Source organism: Schistocerca piceifrons, chromosome 1 (assembly GCF_021461385.2).
Source record: "Schistocerca piceifrons isolate TAMUIC-IGC-003096 chromosome 1, iqSchPice1.1, whole genome shotgun sequence".
NCBI classification, from domain to species: Eukaryota; Metazoa; Arthropoda; class Insecta; order Orthoptera; family Acrididae; genus Schistocerca; species Schistocerca piceifrons.
The window spans coordinates 705,474,883-705,493,121 of record NC_060138.1 but is presented as its reverse complement, the minus strand read 5'-3'; positions in this window follow the sequence as shown (position 1 = coordinate 705,493,121).

The window sequence follows — 18,239 nt, the reverse complement described above, 5'->3', positions numbered from 1 at the left end:
TAAAAATTACGGCCGTAGTTTCCCCTTGCTTTCAGCCGTTCGCAGTACCAGCACAGCAAGGCCGTTTTGGTTAGTGTTACAAGGCCAGATCAGTCAATCATCCAGACTGTTGCCCCTGCAACTACTGAAAAGGCTGCTGCCCCTCTTCAGGAACCACACGTTTGTCTGGCCTCTCAACAGATACCCCTCCGTTGTGGTTGCACCTACGGTACGGCTATCTGTATCGCTGAGGCCCGCAAGCCTCCCCACCAACGGCAAGGTCTATGGTTCATGGGGGGGATGATGTATGTAAAAACATTTGAAACTTAAGAAACTCAAAAATTACACTACGTATCGAGGACATGTAATCACTCACGCACTCGTATTAATTTTGTCTTTCTAAGCGTGTCGCTGGTTTCTCTGTCACTAATTATATTTAGTTTTTATTAGATTTGGTCTTATTTGCTCTGGCTAGTCAGTTCGGTTAGGGCAGCTAACCTTCCGTGTTTCACCCCAACGGCTGGGTTTTCCTGACCACGCAGCCAGAGCCTTCGTTTACCTGACCTGCGGTGTAATCTTCTCATACTCATTGTCTGCCAATCACTGCGTGTCATAGGGCGCTGGCATCTATCGATAACACCACGAAGCTCATGCGGCTAGTCTGCCCAGCGTGCCTAGACTTCCACGCCCTCCTGGCTGACAAACACTCTCCGCTTCGGCCGCACCTGTTCCGAATGTCACAACAGGATGTGCGCACACAGTCGTGTCTGTTTTCAAGTATCTCGCCTCAGTTTCTGGGATGGTCCGTCTCAACTGTTAATATCACATAACGTCAAATTTTGAATCGTCGTATGTAATCATTGCAGCATTTGGTCCGTTTATCGGCAAATAACTGCATTTAAGTTACCACGCGAGAGGTTAAGATTAGATTGTTCTCTCCGGTGTATTTTTCCTTGTCTGATGCCTCGCCCCATGGCGTTCCAGGATAGTGCGACTACGATAGCTCTGACTTTGGTCTTCTTTCGTGGCACTAGCGTTCAGCGTGTGTGTTATCTTTCCTGCTTCAGTCCGAGAACCGAGGTTTTAAATTTGCATGTACGCCGCCTGTCCGTTGCAGTTTGCCTTGAAAATGGCGGGGTGTTCTCCCGCCGAAACATCGGCGGTCGCTGAAAGTGTTACCTAGCTGAATTCCCGGAAGTTATTTGAAAGTTGTATACGCCAGGAGAAACTCAGGTCTCACAAATGGTCCTCTTTGACTGTCAAAAGAAACAATTAACCAGCCTTGTAACTCTTTCGTAACAGGGAAATAAGTTCACAACTAACCGGAAGCAGTTGAACAACAAAAGGAAGGCTTTCACAGCCAGAGTTTGTTCACTACTAGTAGACTATCAAATGTTTAAGTCCTCGCTCTCCCTGAGCAGAACACATTGGAACAGATTAATACTTAGGTTACAGTCTGTGCGAATTCACAGTTTCCACCGTCTCGCCAAGGGAGTCTGACAGAATACCAGCAGGCCCACGAGCTAGTTCAGAGGGCCCTTGGCGGCGACGGCGGCGCGCGGTCGGCGATTCTAGATACGGAGCAGACTTCCTCTCTTGGCTGGTTGCGTCGTAACTGCAGTGATCTTCGCGTGCGCTGTCCTAAATGCCCGCACGGTGGACGTACACTTCTTCCTGCTCGGCTACCCGTGACACTGGCGGATGCAGCAAAGGGTTCCTGGTATGAAAGACCTCTCTTTCTGATTTACACGCCCTCTGGAGTGTGGTCCGGCGCACGCGAAGGCCCTCTGCAGGTCGCGCTGCAAATGACGGAGTCAGAACGTCGTGTAGTCACAGGGGCTGAGCTGGCAACCAACCTGACGGCGGTGTGTTGCCGTGTGGCGTCGGCGGTTGATACCTTTTGCGATATGCCAAACGTTTTTCCAGTGTCGTTTTCCTGGTTGACTGGTTTCCCGATTTGAAAACATTCATTGACCAGCATGCCCTGCCCCTCATTTTTCCTCATGGAGGTGAAATTGTACGCTACACGCCCTCATACGGTGGCTGAATTCAAGGACATTATACGAACAGCTACGGAAGAGATCCCATTGAACATGCTGAATGTGGTGACTGAAGCTTATGTTCGCCGCTTGGAGGAATGCACGGAGCGTGATGGCGCGTATGGTGTTGTTCAAAACCAAGTAAATGGCGTATGTAACTTGTAACGTCATATATTTTCTTTTGTTTTCAAGCTGAAATTTCTCAGTTTGTTTCGAAGTTCTGTCTTTTTTATATCCTACTATTCGTTGTGCGGAACCCTGTACCACACCTTAAAAGAACGAAGAAATTGCATTTTATTTGCAAACAATATGTAGCATCACTGTCCGCAGTAGCGATATTTCCAGTTTGTACAGTGCTACACAGTGTTACACAGCTGGCTGCAGGCATTTGAAGAGTCGCTGTTTAGCCTTGAAAGTGACCCACAGAAGTGAGAGAGTGTTTCATAACAGTTGCTAAAGAAGTGGAGGAAGAATCAGTCTAAGAGGGAACTACTGGTAGGTGTTGTTAGTTACCAATAGCCGCGCGGGATTAGCCGAGCGGTCTCAGGCGCTGCAGTCATGGACTGTGCGGCTGGACCCGGCGGAGGTTCGAGTCCTCCCTCAGGCATGGGTGTGTGTGTTTGTCCTTAGGATAATTTAGCTTAAGTAGTGTGTAAGCTTAGGGACTGATGACCTTAGCAGTTAAGTCCCATAAAATTAAAAAAAAAGTTACCAATAATAGCCAACAATATTCCGGTCAATTTGAAATTCTCAGTCCACAGTACTGTACTAAGCTGCAAGAGGAGCGTAATAAAATTGACGCTTCTCATCTATATTTACAGTGCAGGACCCTTCTTGACGCAGAGAGCTGTAGCCCATTTATTTTAGGCCACTTACAAACTGTCCGCCTCTTCAGCTGAGAGATCAACGAGACATACCCGCATGCAGGGGACCCCGGTTCGGTTGCTTGTCTGCCAGGGATTTCCCCTCGATGGAAGTGCCAGACCGGGGTGCACTCAGCCTGATGATGCCATCTGAGGAGCTACCTGATTGAGAGGGAGCGGCTCTAAAGTCTAAACGTCGACAACGGCCGGGAGTGCGTTATGCTTACCCCATGCCCTTTCTTACTGCATCCGATGATGAATAACTGAGGATGCCATCGGCCGTTCCGAGTTCATACACCGGGTCCTGTCATGTCACTGACGTTATGCACGGTATAGAGTGGCCAGTACTTGGATGGATGACCGTCTGGGTGCTGCTGACAGTTTTCCCTCTGTCTCTGTGGAAATGGAGGCAGGAGAGGTGGTGGCGTATAGTCACTGGTCACCAGTCTTTGCGCCGATCTTATGGATTAAATTCTAAATACCGCTGCAGTGTATCGTGAAGTGAGGGGTGCAACACTGTTGATGGCGCTCCGTCAGTCGGACGGGGGCATTAAACTCGAAGGCCCGCTTGGTACTCTTCGAGAGGAGTAGGCTAGCTGCCGGCACTGGGTTCCACTCTCTCCCTTCTCTCATCATCTCCAACACGAACTCAACATTACACTACACATACAAACCGTTACAGTCCTCTACACTTATACACTCACAGACAACTCTCATACACTACTGGACATTAAAATTGGTACAACAAGAAGAAATGAAGATGATAAACGGGTATTCATTGGGCAAGCATATTATACTAGAACTGACATGTGATTACATTTTCACGCAGTTTGGGTGCAGAGATCCTGCGAAATCAGTACCCAGAAAAACCACGTCTGGCCGTAATAACGGCCTTGATACGCCTGGGCATTGAGTCAAACAGAGCTTGGATGGCGTGAACAGGTACAGCTGCCCATGCAGCTTCAACACGATACCACAGTTCATCAAGAGTAGTGACTGGCGTGTTGTGACGAGCCATTTGCTCGGCCACCATTGACCAGACGTTTTCATTTGGTGAGAGATGTGGAGAATGTGCTGGTCAGGGCAGCAGTCGAACATTTTCTGTATCCAGAAAGGCCTGTACAGGACCTGCAACATGCGGTCGTGCATTATCCTGCTGAAATGTAGGGTTTCGCAGGGATCGAATGAAGGGTAGAGCCACGGGTCGTAACACATCTGAAATGTAACGTCCACTGTTCAAAGTGCCGTCAATGCGAACAAGAGGTGGCCGACACGTGTAACCAATGGCACCCCATACCATCACGCCGGGCGATACGCCAGTATGGCGATGACGAATACACGCTTCCAATGTGCGTTCACAGCGATGTCGCCAATCACGGATGCGACCATTATGATGCTGTAAACAGAACCTGGATTCATCCGAAAAAACGACGTTTTGCCATTTGTGCACGCACGTTCGCCGTTGAATACACCATCGCACGCGCTCCTATCTGTGATGCAGCGTCAAGGGTAACCGCAGCCATGGTCTCCGAGCTGATAGTCCATGTTGCTGCAAACGTCGTCGAACTCTTCGTGCAGATGATTGTTGTCTTGCAAACGTCCCCATCTGTTGACACAGAGATCGAGACGTGGCTGCACGATCCGTTACAGCCATGCGGATGAGATGCCTGTCATCTGGACTGCTAGTGATAAGAGGCCATTGGGATCCTGCACGGCGTTCCGTATTACCCTCCTGAACCCACAGATTCCATATTCTGCTAACAGTCATTAAATATCGACCAACGCGAGCAACAGTGTCGCGATATGATAAACCGCAATCGCGATAGGCTACAGTCCGACTTTTAACAAAGTCGGAAACGTGATGGTACGCATTTCTCCTCCTACACGAGGCATCACGACAACGTTTCACCAGGCAACGCCGGTCAACTGCTCTTTGTGTATGAGAAATCGGTTGGAAACTTTCCTCATGTCAGCACGTTGTAGGTGTCGCCACCGGTGCCAACATTGTGTGAATGCTCTGAAAAGCTAATCAGTTACATATCACAGCATCTTCTTCCTGTCAGTTAAATTTCGCGTCTGTAGCACGTCATTTTCATGGTGTAGCAATTTTAATGGCCAGGAGTGTGTTTCGCGAAGGGAAGGTGCCTGGGGGCGCGGGTGATGAGAAAAACCTTTTCAATTAGGCGACTCAACCTGGTCTTCGAGGTTTCTCAGCCATTCACGCCATACGACTTTACTTACTTTTTGACTGAGGATGATAAGGTGGTTTGTAGACTACAGCGCGGTCTTCAGGGCCTGATTGCGGGGTTTCCGATTTCTATTTCCACCAACACAATCAAGTACTCTCGAAGCTTTCGTTTCTGTAAGTCTCCTAGCTTCACTTTAATGTAACTGTTGTGTTGAAGAGAGTTATCTGGAGAAGGAAAGCTCTTGGCGGACTCTGCAGGTCTATCACTTGATCGTAACTCAATCTGTTGTCGAAACAGAGTGCATCTCTGCCAAGACGATCCGCAGAGAAATTTTCTTCCAGCGTATTCGCCGGGGAAAACTTTATTCACTTTTCGTTCCAAATTTCGCTCTTCAAATTTTTTTCTCATTTTTCCCGATGTTGACTGAAGGTAATGGCTTTTGGTATGGTACTAGTACATTTGTTCTTACTTGTTTTAGATGAGACATTTCAATTATGACTCTTATTCAGTAATAAAATTTCCGAGCGCTGTTGTAGAGCAATATCTCCGGGCATTCACGATTTCATGGTTACGTTTAAGACTTTCGAACACCTCACTTCTATTCGTGCGGGCACTTGATGCTGAAAGTTGCGAAAAACATGGGAGTAGGCGCGTTGTTTGGTGCTTAATGTTACTATTGCCATGACCAGTCGAAGATTCACACACACGATCTTTATTCCTCCCTCCGAGCCTCCTGTAGAATATATGCGGGAGGACTTTTTCTGTGCGAGGACGTCTTGCCCGGAGACTCGCGCTGACTCCCTTGTCTCAGAGCGATTCGTCAGACAAGTTACTCAATAAGGAGCGGAGCGGCGCGGCCCGCTGCTGCGCCCTGCTCTGCCCCGAGTCTGCAATCCTCGAGCTGCGCTGAAAAAGCGGTGCATATTTTAAAAATGTAATATCCTATTTCTGAGGGGATTATTACAGGCGGCGGCGCGCTGGCACTCGTAAAACGCCGCCATTATTGTACGCGCCGTGATATAATAAGCGAGAAGCGCCGGATTTATACCTCCGACGCGAAGGTAATAAAATAGCGAAATGGCGGCCAGGGCTGTTTTGTGGCAGCTCGGCGCTCTTTTATTCCAGATATGTCCATAAAGCCGTTTGAGATGTACAGAGGACAGCAAGGTTCATCCTCAAAGCTAGTATCGAATGCGTGCAGCATGTGGAAGAGGCTTGTCGTACGAATTTTTTAAGAGTAGTGCTCTGGAATATCTGTAACATTCAGACCGCACATTAAATTGTTCTCGGTATTATATTCTGATACCTCGACAATTTTTGTGGGCTTTTCGATTAAACTTCAGCTTTTATTGGCAGTAGAGACTGAGGACCTCTCCTTTGTTATTAAGAGCAGGAAGGAAATGTAAACACCAAATGAACAGCTGTGTAGAACATATGCCATCTGGTTGTAACTGATATTTCATTTTGAGAAGTCATTGACAGCGACATTCTATCCACTTCCTTCGGTCCCACAAATGTCATATTTCGGTATTCGACAGTTTAATGGTTCCCAAAGGTAACTGAATGTTTTCATTTCTTGAATTATTCTTTACTTTTTATATAATCCCATTCCCGAGACAGGTTATACAAGGAAATGCATTTTAATTCACGAAAAATAAAAAATGTCAACCTGGCAGTCTGTTATTGTACTGTGATGCTTTCTAGTCGCGACAGGACAAGATTTGATATGTCTTTTTCATCCATCAAAAATCCGCAAGTCTGTTCATGGGGAAATCAAGGAAAAATTATAAAAGAGTATAAGAATAAATAAAATTATTCTCGTGTGCAATAAGACAAAGCCAAAATACAGAATACCTGTCAAATCATAAAAAAATTTGAAAATATGCTGCAGAAAAAAATTGGTATTAGAGCTTACTTTTAAAATGAATTAATGCTTCAGTCTGATACAGCAGATATAACGTTAACATGAATTGTACTTAATCAGGGCAACGATATGGTATTCATATGATATCCAAATGAAGTGAACGCCGTTCTTCCTGCAAAAAAAAGTGTTCTCTGTGTCGAACGACGGCTGCGAGCAGCAACACGTCCCCTGGTAGTACGCCAACTATGTTCTGTGGGAGTCGATCGGGAGATACAAAAAGATGTGATCGCTTTATGAAATGAACTGTAAGCTAGTGGAGATACTGATGCACGAGACTATTACCGTTAAAGTGAGACTAAAAAACCGGCAAAGTTGCACAGAAGTTTGTTTTTGTTTAAATGGCGACTAGTTTCTGAATTTTCTCAATTAACAAGCCATCACGATGTGTGTACGCTGGCCACATTGCTTGTATGAGTGGCTAAGTGTAAGATACTATCTGCTTACAACAGTCCAGAGGGACTGTCAGTCGAAAATAGTATCTAGCACTTAGCTACTCACACAAGTAATGTGGCCAGCGTGCACACATTATGGTGTTGTGGCAGGACTTACATGGATGACCTGATAAAAAGACAGAGGTCGCAAACTCATCGCCATTTAAATAAAAACAAACTCCTGTGCAACTCCGATGGTTTTGTAGTTTCATTGAATCGTAGTAAGTCGCTGCCTAGTGCCGTTATGCACTAGGTAGTTTCAAAAACAAATAGTGGATAAAATCTAGTTAAGTGCATATTATAGTACTTTTAGGTGACTTACGTTCTTCCAGAACCCAGTTACGGATTCTAAACTGTATGGTCTTTGTTTCTTCCAAACTAGCGCGTCATGGTGTTCAATCAATCATGGACGTTTCCCTTGGAAAAGACATACAGCAGTAATAAAGCGCAAATCGATAAGCCGTAACACATAATTTAGATTATGGCGCACTCTGCAATGCACAACCACTTGGGTGGCAACAGATCCCTCGATGCCTGGAAGGTAAGTTCTTGGAGATCTTTAGAGAATGAGGTGTTCATAGATGAGCGGCCGCGAAGATCTTTGTTGTGAAGATAGTTTTTGGACGGAACTGCTGTGCTGTGCTGTATCAGGGTGCTTTATGATACACAAATATTTTTAGCATCCGGACATGTGAAATATTAAAAACGTTTCAGAATGAGTGGTCCAATATTCCGATATATGTGTTCGTACTGCATGACTCTTATACTAAACTCTATTACATGCAGCAAAGGACTGCTCGACTATTAGAAAACGTCTTCTTCATGCTGTCGGAGCCTTCAGCATCGGCATTTTCTGCAGACTGAGGACGGTTACGTTCAATGTCACATCTACCATTAGCCACTGTGGTACTCAGAGTTTGGTCTGAAACTACGCTACTAATTTTTCATAATGTATTTGACGTAATATTGGTTAACAGAGGGCCATTTATTGTGGCAGGGAAGATGAAACTGGCAGCAGCCTGTAACATCAATGGTAATACTCTGTACCACTAGTTCACTGAAGTTAGATGGCTGATAGGGCACTCCTGACTTCCAGAAAATATAGGAAAAACAATTATTGATACTCTAAGAGCTCCTCGCGGTAGTTTCACATAATAATAACCAAAATAAGTAGCGTAATTTAATGAAATATCATAGTAACCTATTGGAACTAAAATAACTATCCACTACTAGAATGAGAAAATTGTGCATTGCACTCTTATGTTCAGTTTCCACTATATCGACACATTTAGAGACACTAAACTGCTTAGTTTGCTTGTACGACCTGCGTTATTATGGAAAAATTTTCTTATAAAACAGTCTGTCACACTAGACGTTATCCTGGCAATATTCTGCTGTATAGGCTGACATTCGAACGCACCGAACTATTTCTGCAAGTCCACCGTCATATCTATAATAGCCAAAGACAGTACACGGTTCAGTGTCAGATATCTGAACCATTTCGCTTTGGATCCAACTACGTTACCCATGAGCCATGCCTCCTCATTAACAACCTGTTAGTGGTCGAATCGTTGCTTTTGTGGAGGAAGAGGTTCGGCAGCCTCAAAGAACGGGGCGTGGTGTGGCATTCCTGAGCTCGCTGCGAGGCATTGAATGATAACGAGGAGCTGAGGATACAGTAGTCATGTCGGAAATGGACTTTGGCGTGTCAGTACACCATAACAAAATCATTTTTTGAACATGGTCCAGTTGAAATATATTGCTGTTTTTCCCATGTCGATGGATACTGTTTAATATTAGCGTCGGGAGACCGCCCGACAAAGCAAGCGTGAAGTCATCAAGAAGAACTCCATGCTGGACATCGATTTTACCAATCAGCGTTCGCCATGGACTGTATTAGCCATTACTGATGGAACGTCATGTTTCTGGCGTGCCAGATCATTTCCACAAATGATGATCCAATACTACTACAAAATCTCGCTTTCGAACCCAAACATATCCGCAAGTCATCTCTGTGGCAGTTTGGGTTTGGGTGTTTTCCCTGGAGTTGGAATGCTTTGCAGAATAATTGGTCGTCTCGATACTGCTCAATAGATCCATATTATAAATATCAGTGTGGTCCATCATTGTGACTACCTTATATTTCTGAATTCTCTGTTTTTAGCAGTATCAGTCCCCAATACATATTTCAACGATGTTGCAGGAGAACTTTTCAGGACAATGAGATTTGTCTTCTTCTAGTCTCCTTCTCCACCAAACGTCAGTCCTACTGAAAACATATGGACAGAGACGAAATGGACTATCCGAGAAATCTGGCCTGACTCCGCGAGAAGAGCCCGTACTTGCCTTTGAAACGTCGACCCCGCTGCCTACAAGAAGGTCAAAGAAAATGGGAGATTTATTACTCATCTCATAAACCCCTTCCTTGCAGAAAGAGATGGTCACTGCAGTGGAAGGCCTATGGATGAGACATTTAGTGGTAAAGAAACAACAAGCTGCGCATTTTTAAAGGACGACGGTAACTTATTAATAACCATGAACTGATAGTTCTTTTTCAATTTCCCGTTTTTTTAAAGATTAGCAAACTAATGTAGTAAAACCAGAAAACGTGTCTCTCACGAAATTCTACACGAACGCTGCCTCACACTGTCGAGTTTCAACCTTTCGAGTCTGGCACTGAGCTACGAAGGCATTATGTTAGTAGTTGCGGCATCGAGATATTTCTTGGCGCTATTGCGCTGTTCACTAGCATCACCTGCGTTTCTTAGGTCTGTAAGCACTTGAAAGACACGGTACAATTTAATGTTTATCGCAATGCCAAGTTTGAGTATGTTAATCATTCAATTACACTCACAATTACTTTTCCCTATTTTTATGAGGTCTGCAGAAGACCTTCTAATGCAAATGACTGCTGCATAACATAGCACACGCCATATTTTGTTGTCAGTCTTGTACATGTTGATGTACCCACTTCATTTGCTGATCGTCTGACATACATATCATCTTCAAATATAAACAGCAAACATTGTCCATAGGCACATTCTCGGCATCGTTGTCAAGTCACACCAACAACTGATGCAGCACATGATAGGATAGAACCTATCAACTTTTTGTGGGTACTTGTAACGAAAACTTGAATTGGAAGAAACATATTACTGAGCTTCTCAAACAGCTGAGTTCAGATAGTGATGCTCTTCGTTAAAAAAGGCCACTACTGAGAAGAAACGAATCGACCACATAACATGTTTTGCTTATTTCCGGTCAACAATATCTTATGTCACAATTTTTTGGGATTATTCGTCACTTAGAAAGAAGGTAAAATTTACACAAAACGGAGCAGTGGGAACAAAATGTGGTGTTCACCAGCAGTCGCCTTGTAAGTGCCTCTTCGAGTAATCACGCATTTTAACTGCACTTTCACAATATACATGTGGATTGATGAAATTCGTCACGAGTAATACATGACAATTTGAGAAAAATTTGCGAATAGGGATGTCCATACCTACAAAGATGGATGAAAAATGACCTATGCATCAGCAAAAATTTTTTCATCATTTGCCCAACAATATAAAATGTCTGACAGGTAGTAAAGCAAGTTTTAAATCTAACCTAAAATCATTTTTTCTGTACCACTCCTATTCCACAGACGAATTTTTGTATAAAAACTGGTAGTCTCCTAAAGAGGGTTTAAGTGTAATTGGATGAATACTAATGAAAAATATTGCGTTCATTAATGTCGAATTTAGGCCAGTGTACCATTTAGGAATATGTGAATGGCGAACGTGCACCCATCCACTTAAACTAATCGTGCATATTAATCCTGCAAACTGATTCGTTAAGGACGAAATTTTAGCGACGCGACTTTCACTGCATCAGTCTGACGTGCTTTCTCCATGGCCGCTCATCGAATCCTTCCGATACACAAGGGCGTCTCCACTTTGATAGGAGTTGTTGTCCCACCAATCGCTTGCCTCCCCCCCTCTCGCCGTCAACCACCATCATATGCTCAGACATCAAATTCTCTGGTATAAGCATTTGACACAAGTAACATGGTGCACAGTTGCCCTACATATGGAATTTAAGTCCACTCTTTAATGGCTAAAACAAACCTAAGTTTCGCCTTAATTTACTGACATCTTGCCTAGTTATTTATGTTTTCGTGCTTTTTCTCTTTTTATGAAAACTATTGTAAATAAACAGAATCCTGGAACTTTTCTTTAGACAGTGCCATAACCAGATCCATCACCTGCCATTCTGCAATTCGTCCACTGAGGGAAGAGAAATCACTCAGGAGAACTGGAAGATTAAATTTTAATGCGTATGAAAAGATTTTTCAGAAGTTTTTACACTTTTGCCAATTCCTGTCTTGGAGAAAGCGGATATATTCATCACTGAGGAAAAGTGGAAACTCGAAATCCTAAACAAAATTACAGATTTCAGTAATGGATATTTATTCTCCAAGTTCAGTTCAGTACTGTTAGAACAGAACTTATCCGACAATTAAGCAGGGTTCCAATAGCAGTACCAACAGAAATGCTTTAAAATAATTTTTGTGCTATTATTTTACCATGAAATTCTAACAGTCACTCTTACTGTAAAACATTTCGTCGACCAACATCAGAGATGCGACAGCAAGATGTGCAGAAGACACTGCAAGGAACTGGTAATACCAGCATCGACACATGCCTTAATTAAACCGCCGTCTTATTTGTAATGCACAGAGGAGTTGATTGTGATGTTTAAGTGCCCCTTGCAGGATTATGAACAGTGGCTGATAGGATCCAAGGAGCCCTAGCAATGGAGCCAACTGAAAACACCACAAGATTACGATCATTTCCCTTGCACAAAATGGGTGATTATTTAATATTCTTTATGTGAAAAGCAGATCAATGAACGAAGTGAATATTCTCTCGTATTACATCTTACTTTTTTCTTCGTAGGACGACCATAGCACATGACAAGAGTGGACAGAACAGCTTTACTATCTAAGTGTACTTTCGTTAAATGTTTTTGTATTGCCATTGTAGCCTGACGATGACGTTTATACCTCGAAACGTGTTGATTCACTAAATAAGTAACTCAGACAAATTTGTGACCGGTAGACGTCTCTGAAAAGCCTTTTCGTATTTTTGAGACAGTCTCGGTGGGGTAACAGTCATATTGCTTTAAAATGGTTTTAATATATTGACGACGACGACGTTATTAGAGACGAGCTCATATCGCACAAGGGTCAGAAAATCGGCCGCTCTCTTGTCGAGGAGTCATCCAAGCATTCGCTCCAATCCGTTTAGTGAAACCACAGAAAACCCAGATACACATCGCCAGTTAGGAATTAGAATCTTAGTCCTCCTGATTGTAAGTCCAGTGCCTTAACCACTGCGCCAGCTTGCTCAGCAGGAGAACTCGTTGCTCAGTACTTCAATACGTCGGGCGGACGTTCGTGGAAATTCGTCACAACGCTCACATTCCAACTTTAGACCATTAAGAATGAACGGATAGGTGTCACCGGTATCAGTACGGAAAAAAGCATTGGTAAATGTTTGATGGCGATCCACATACTCTGCACTGACAAGATACGTCTTCTGCGGGTAATTGTTTCAGTAACTAGTAAAAATTACAATCAATTAATCTCTTTATTTTTTCCTTTCCTCCGTCCATCCATTAAGCAGGACCACATGCAGTAATGGCTACAAGTGACTCACACCAAGAGCTGCAGTGCGAGGTACCATGTGCAGATGAAGACGGGCTCATTCACCGGTCGCTGTAGCAAGTGTTTCGCCGCGACTTGGGTAATTACTGGTATGCAGCTCAGCTCCCCATAGAAAGGCTTCGGCGGATCAGGCCGGCTGCAGCGCGGATAATTACTCGGCAGCCGTCGCAGTGGGCGTGATTACTGCCCAGGAGCGCATTACTGGCCTGTTCCCTCCCTGCTCTGTTTCCCTCTCCTTCGCCCCGCTGTTTCAGCCGCTGATCAAACGCAACGGGACACTGGCCGGTGGGCAATTAGTGGCCCGCTTGCAACGTGCAGCTGATACGCTACATCTCAGCTAACAATGAGGGAGGCGGTACAGGAGTACGCGTCTACAACACTGTCGGAAAAATCCCAGAGAGCAGTGCAGCTGTTGTAGTTGAGTCCCACTGTCTCATACTTGACTGTGAACCTACTATAAATACATGTTCCGCGTGCCTGGTTCAGCGTGCCTGGTTCAGGCTAGAGTGAGTAACGTATACAGAGTGTTCGGAAATTCCCGCTACAAACTTCCAGGATTTGTAGAGGGAAGTGAGTACATAATACGAGGGTTGTCCAGAAAGTAAGTTCCGATCGGTCACGAAATGGAAACCACTGGGAAAATCCGGTAAAGCTTTGCACAGATGTGTTGGGCAGTGTCTTTAGTATGCCCGTCGATCGTGTCGCGTCACTCTTTTTAGTTTTGAGTGAACAGTGAGCACATAAAGATGCGTAGGGAATAGCGCCTCCCGCCAAGTATGAGGGCCTGGTTAAAGATTTCGCCTGTGTCATGCAGCCCACATAACACAACTGTCGAGCAGTTCCTTCTTCATGCCAATTCTCGACCGCCCAGTCCAGGGGCAATGAAGACGCTCCTGCAGCGTTTCCGATGAGAAGTGTGTGATCATCCGCAATATAGTCCGTAATTGGCTCCCCCAGAGTCTCATCTCTGCTCACAAGAACCGCTGGCTATGAAGCCAAAATTTTTCCACAGACAACGAGTTGGAGACCAGTGCAGATAACTGGCCGAAAGCACAGGCGGCTGCTTTCTATGATGAGGATATTGGAAAGTTGATACAACACTACGACAAAAGACGAAGTTGGAGCGGCGACTATGTAGAAAACTAGGTGGAAGATGTACCTAACTGTTGCAAATAAAACGTTTCTGGTCCATGTCTGATGAGGATAGATGAAAGGTCTCGGAGTTGCTTGTCCTGGTGTGCAATAGGGTACTATGTCAGACAGTCATCCGATGTCACTATGTAACGTTTAGTTTACGAGACTCCTATAGAGACAGAGCAAGATTTGCTCACACAAATTCTGGCCGCTGCACTAGAAACAGAAGGGACACGAGGTGGGATGGAGAGTGTGTACCAGAACATATTTCGTAGGTACCGTGTCTGTGACAACGTTGGTGGTCACCACACCGAGCCGCTGTTTTGATACATCAGTACTGTACTGCACGTACGGTATGCTGGGTTCTTTTTTGTTTTGGAATAACATAAACACATAATGTTTAAGTGTTAATACAAGCAGATGTGCTTAAGTGATAAATGGATGTTTCGTATGTTTCCTGTCGAATTGTTACCTATTAACTGCACCGCGTCACATCTAATTCAATTTCTCAAGCAGAAATGGCTGAGTTAAACAACTGAATTGAAACCGTCGTAGAACTTTTCTAGACAAGGGTTCCTATTCGAGATATTATGTACTCGCTCCCCTCTACAAGTCTTAGAAGTTTGTAACGGAGGGACCGATGGCCTTTGTAGTCTGGTCCTTCCAACCCCCACAAACCAGCCAACTAACCAGTTTGTAACGGGTGTTACCGAACTCGCTATATATACACTGACGGGAAAACATTGCGGCACCAAGAATAATTAACGTGGAGTAATGAAATTTCTGTAATACATTTATCTAGATAACATATTTAAGTGCTTAACACTGCAAGTACGGGGCTAATCCCAAAAGTAAGGCCTCCTATTTTTTTATAAGCGCATAGACCTGTATATTTCTACAATGGTTTACATCAGTTTACAGCTTGAACATTTAGCTATTTTTCGACATAATCACCATTTATGTCGACGCATTTTTGTAGATGCTGTGGCAGTTTTTGTATGCCCATGTCATACCAGCTCGCCGCCATGCTGTTCAGAAAGTTATGAACCTCTTCTCATGTGTAAAGTGGTATGCCAAAGTTTCGTCACCCGCGACAATTGAGTCCAGAAAGTTGTCCTTTTCGGCTGCAAAGCGGTGAAGAAATGCGCGGGAAGCATCAACTCGTTGCCGCATGTGGCACTCAGTCAGCATGCGTGGCACGCATCTTGTGCGCACCGGTTTCTATTAAAGTTCTGTGAGCGGTGCTTCGGGAAACCTCAGGAACCAACGTGCAGAGATCATCCAGGGTGATCCGTCGATGTTCACGCATGCTTTGCTCAACCTTCAACACTGTCTCCTCAGAAACTGACGGTCTCCCGCTCCTTTGTTCGTCGTGAATTTCAGTCCGACAAGCCGCAAACTCTCTACACCACTTACGAACATTTTTGACATCCATGCACGACTCACCATACACTTCCGTCAATTGGCGATGGATTTCAATCGGCGCAGTCCCCTTTGCGTTCAAAAACCGAATAACTGCGCGCAAATTTGCACTTGGCGGTAACATCCAATGGGAGCTCCAATCTCAACGGCTGCCAAGCGAAGACTGAGCGCCTCAGCGCGGCGTGCGCCTGTTTATACACAGCACGTGAAGCACTCTTCATAACAGTAATCAACAGCCACACAAACAGAGTTCTGTACTTATAAAAAAATAGGAGAAGGGTTACCTTCGTATAAGGTTAATGTACGAGCGAGATAAGCCATTGCAAATGTGAAGTGCTAATACGGTTATAACCGGCGTAACCACTAGACTGTTGAATGCAAGAACGCAAATATGCACGAACTGTGTTGTACGGGTGTCGGACGTCAGTTCGTGGGCTGGAGTTACATGCCTGTTGCACTTGATCGGCCATACAAACGGGTTTTCAGTACACAAACGTGCTGTTTATGGATGACGCTGGAGTTGTCCCATGATGGCCCATGTGTACTCAACTGGCGACAGATCCGGTGATCGAGCAGGTCACGGCAACATGTCGACACACTGTAGAGCAAGTTGGGTTACAGCAGCAGTTTGTGGACGAGAGTTATTTTGTTGGAAAAAACTTCCTGAAATATTGTTCGTGAGCGCCAGCACAACAGGTCGAGTCACCAGACTGACCTACAAATTTGCAGTTAGGGTGCGTGGGGTAAGCACGATAGTGCTCCTTCTGTCATACCAAATCGCACCCCCAGACCATAACTCCAGGTGTAGGTCCAGCATGTAGCACACAGACAAGTTGGCTGCAGGTCCTCAGCTGGCCTCCTCCTAATCAATACACGGCCATCACTTTCACCGAGGAAGAACCAGCTTGCATCAGAAAACACAAAAGACCTCCACACTTCCCTTCAGTGACACTACTAAAGCACAAATGGTGGTGGTTTTGAGTCAGTGGAATGCACGCTATAGTGTGTCTGGCTCGGAGTTGTGCTTCAGGTAACCGTTTGGTAACAGCTCGTTGTATCACTGTGGTGCCAACTGCTACTCAGATTACTGCTGCAGATGCAGTACGATGCGCCGGAGCTACACGCCGAACACTTCTCTCGGTTGTAGCTCGTGGCCGTCCAGAGCCATGTCCTCTGGCGAACGTACAGTCTTGTGACCACCGCTGCCAAAAATAATGTACAGTGGCTACATTCCAGTCAAGTCTTTCTGCAACTCCGCGGAAGGGTCAGCTTCTCGTATCTCTGTTATGTAACCTCGTTCAAACTAAACAACGAGCTGTTGATAATGGGGTCTTCGTGATCTTAATTTCATTCTTGACTAACATCAACTCATCGGGTCCAGTCTCAAAAGTAACTAACAGGCACTGTACGAACATCTTCACACACTGCATGTATCCTTGCAATAAAGTGTTCCGCAGACTCCACTTGGGGTTCATACTCACATTCTTCAGAAGACCCCACAAGAAAAAGTCCAGCTGATTGAGGTAAGGCGACCGAGGCGGCCAAGTTACAGGGCCATTACGACAACAAACCTATGTCCGCTCTGGGTTCGGGCACTTAGGCTAAAGTGTTGGCGTTTTACCACATAAATCTATAGGCTCCAAGTGGAAGCTACTCGGATAGTTCTCGAACGAAAGTGTGTAGCTACCAGGTGTGAGTTGAGGAGGAAGTATGTATTGGCCAATCAGGTAATCGTGTATCATGCCAGCCCATAAATTTATGGTGAACTTTTCTTGATGACCTGATTCGTTGGTGGCGTGGATTTTCTCTTCCCCCCCAAATTTGATAACCTCGCGGTTGATGGACGCATCGCCCGTGAACGAAACACAAACAGCGTAATATGGCTGCGTGGCGCAACGCTCTAAAACCGACTGCCCAAACTCCACATGGGCCTTCAGCATTATTCAACATGGTGGCGTTGCTGTCAGGGATCCTCCGAGACATAATCCTTAGGTAGTGGTCCTCCAATGCAGTAGTAGCCCTTTGGCGGCCTGAGCGAGGCATGTCATGGACAGTTCCTGTCTCTCTGTATCTCCTCCATGTCCGAACAACATCGCTTTGGTTCACTCAGAGACGCCTGCGCATTTCCCTTGTTGAGAGCCCTTCCTGGCACAAAGTAACAATGCGGACGCGATCGAACCGCGGTACTGACGGTCTAGGCATGGTTGAACTACAGACAACACAAGCCGTATACCTCCTTCCTGGTGGAATGACTGGAACTGATGGCTGTCGGACCCCCTGCGTCTAATAGGCGATACTCATGCATGGTTGCTTACATCTTTGGACGGGTTTAGTGACATCTCTGAACACTCAAAAGGACTGTGTCTGTGCTGCAATATCCACAGTCAACGCCTGTCTACAGGAGTTCTGGGAACCGGGGTGATACAAAACCTTTTTTGGTGTGTGTATTTGCTTTACGGTCGTGAGATACCGACTAACGTGGACAATAGTTTCCCCAAACGATGAACCACAAGTCACAATCGTGCTACTATCAAATTCTCAAAAGTGG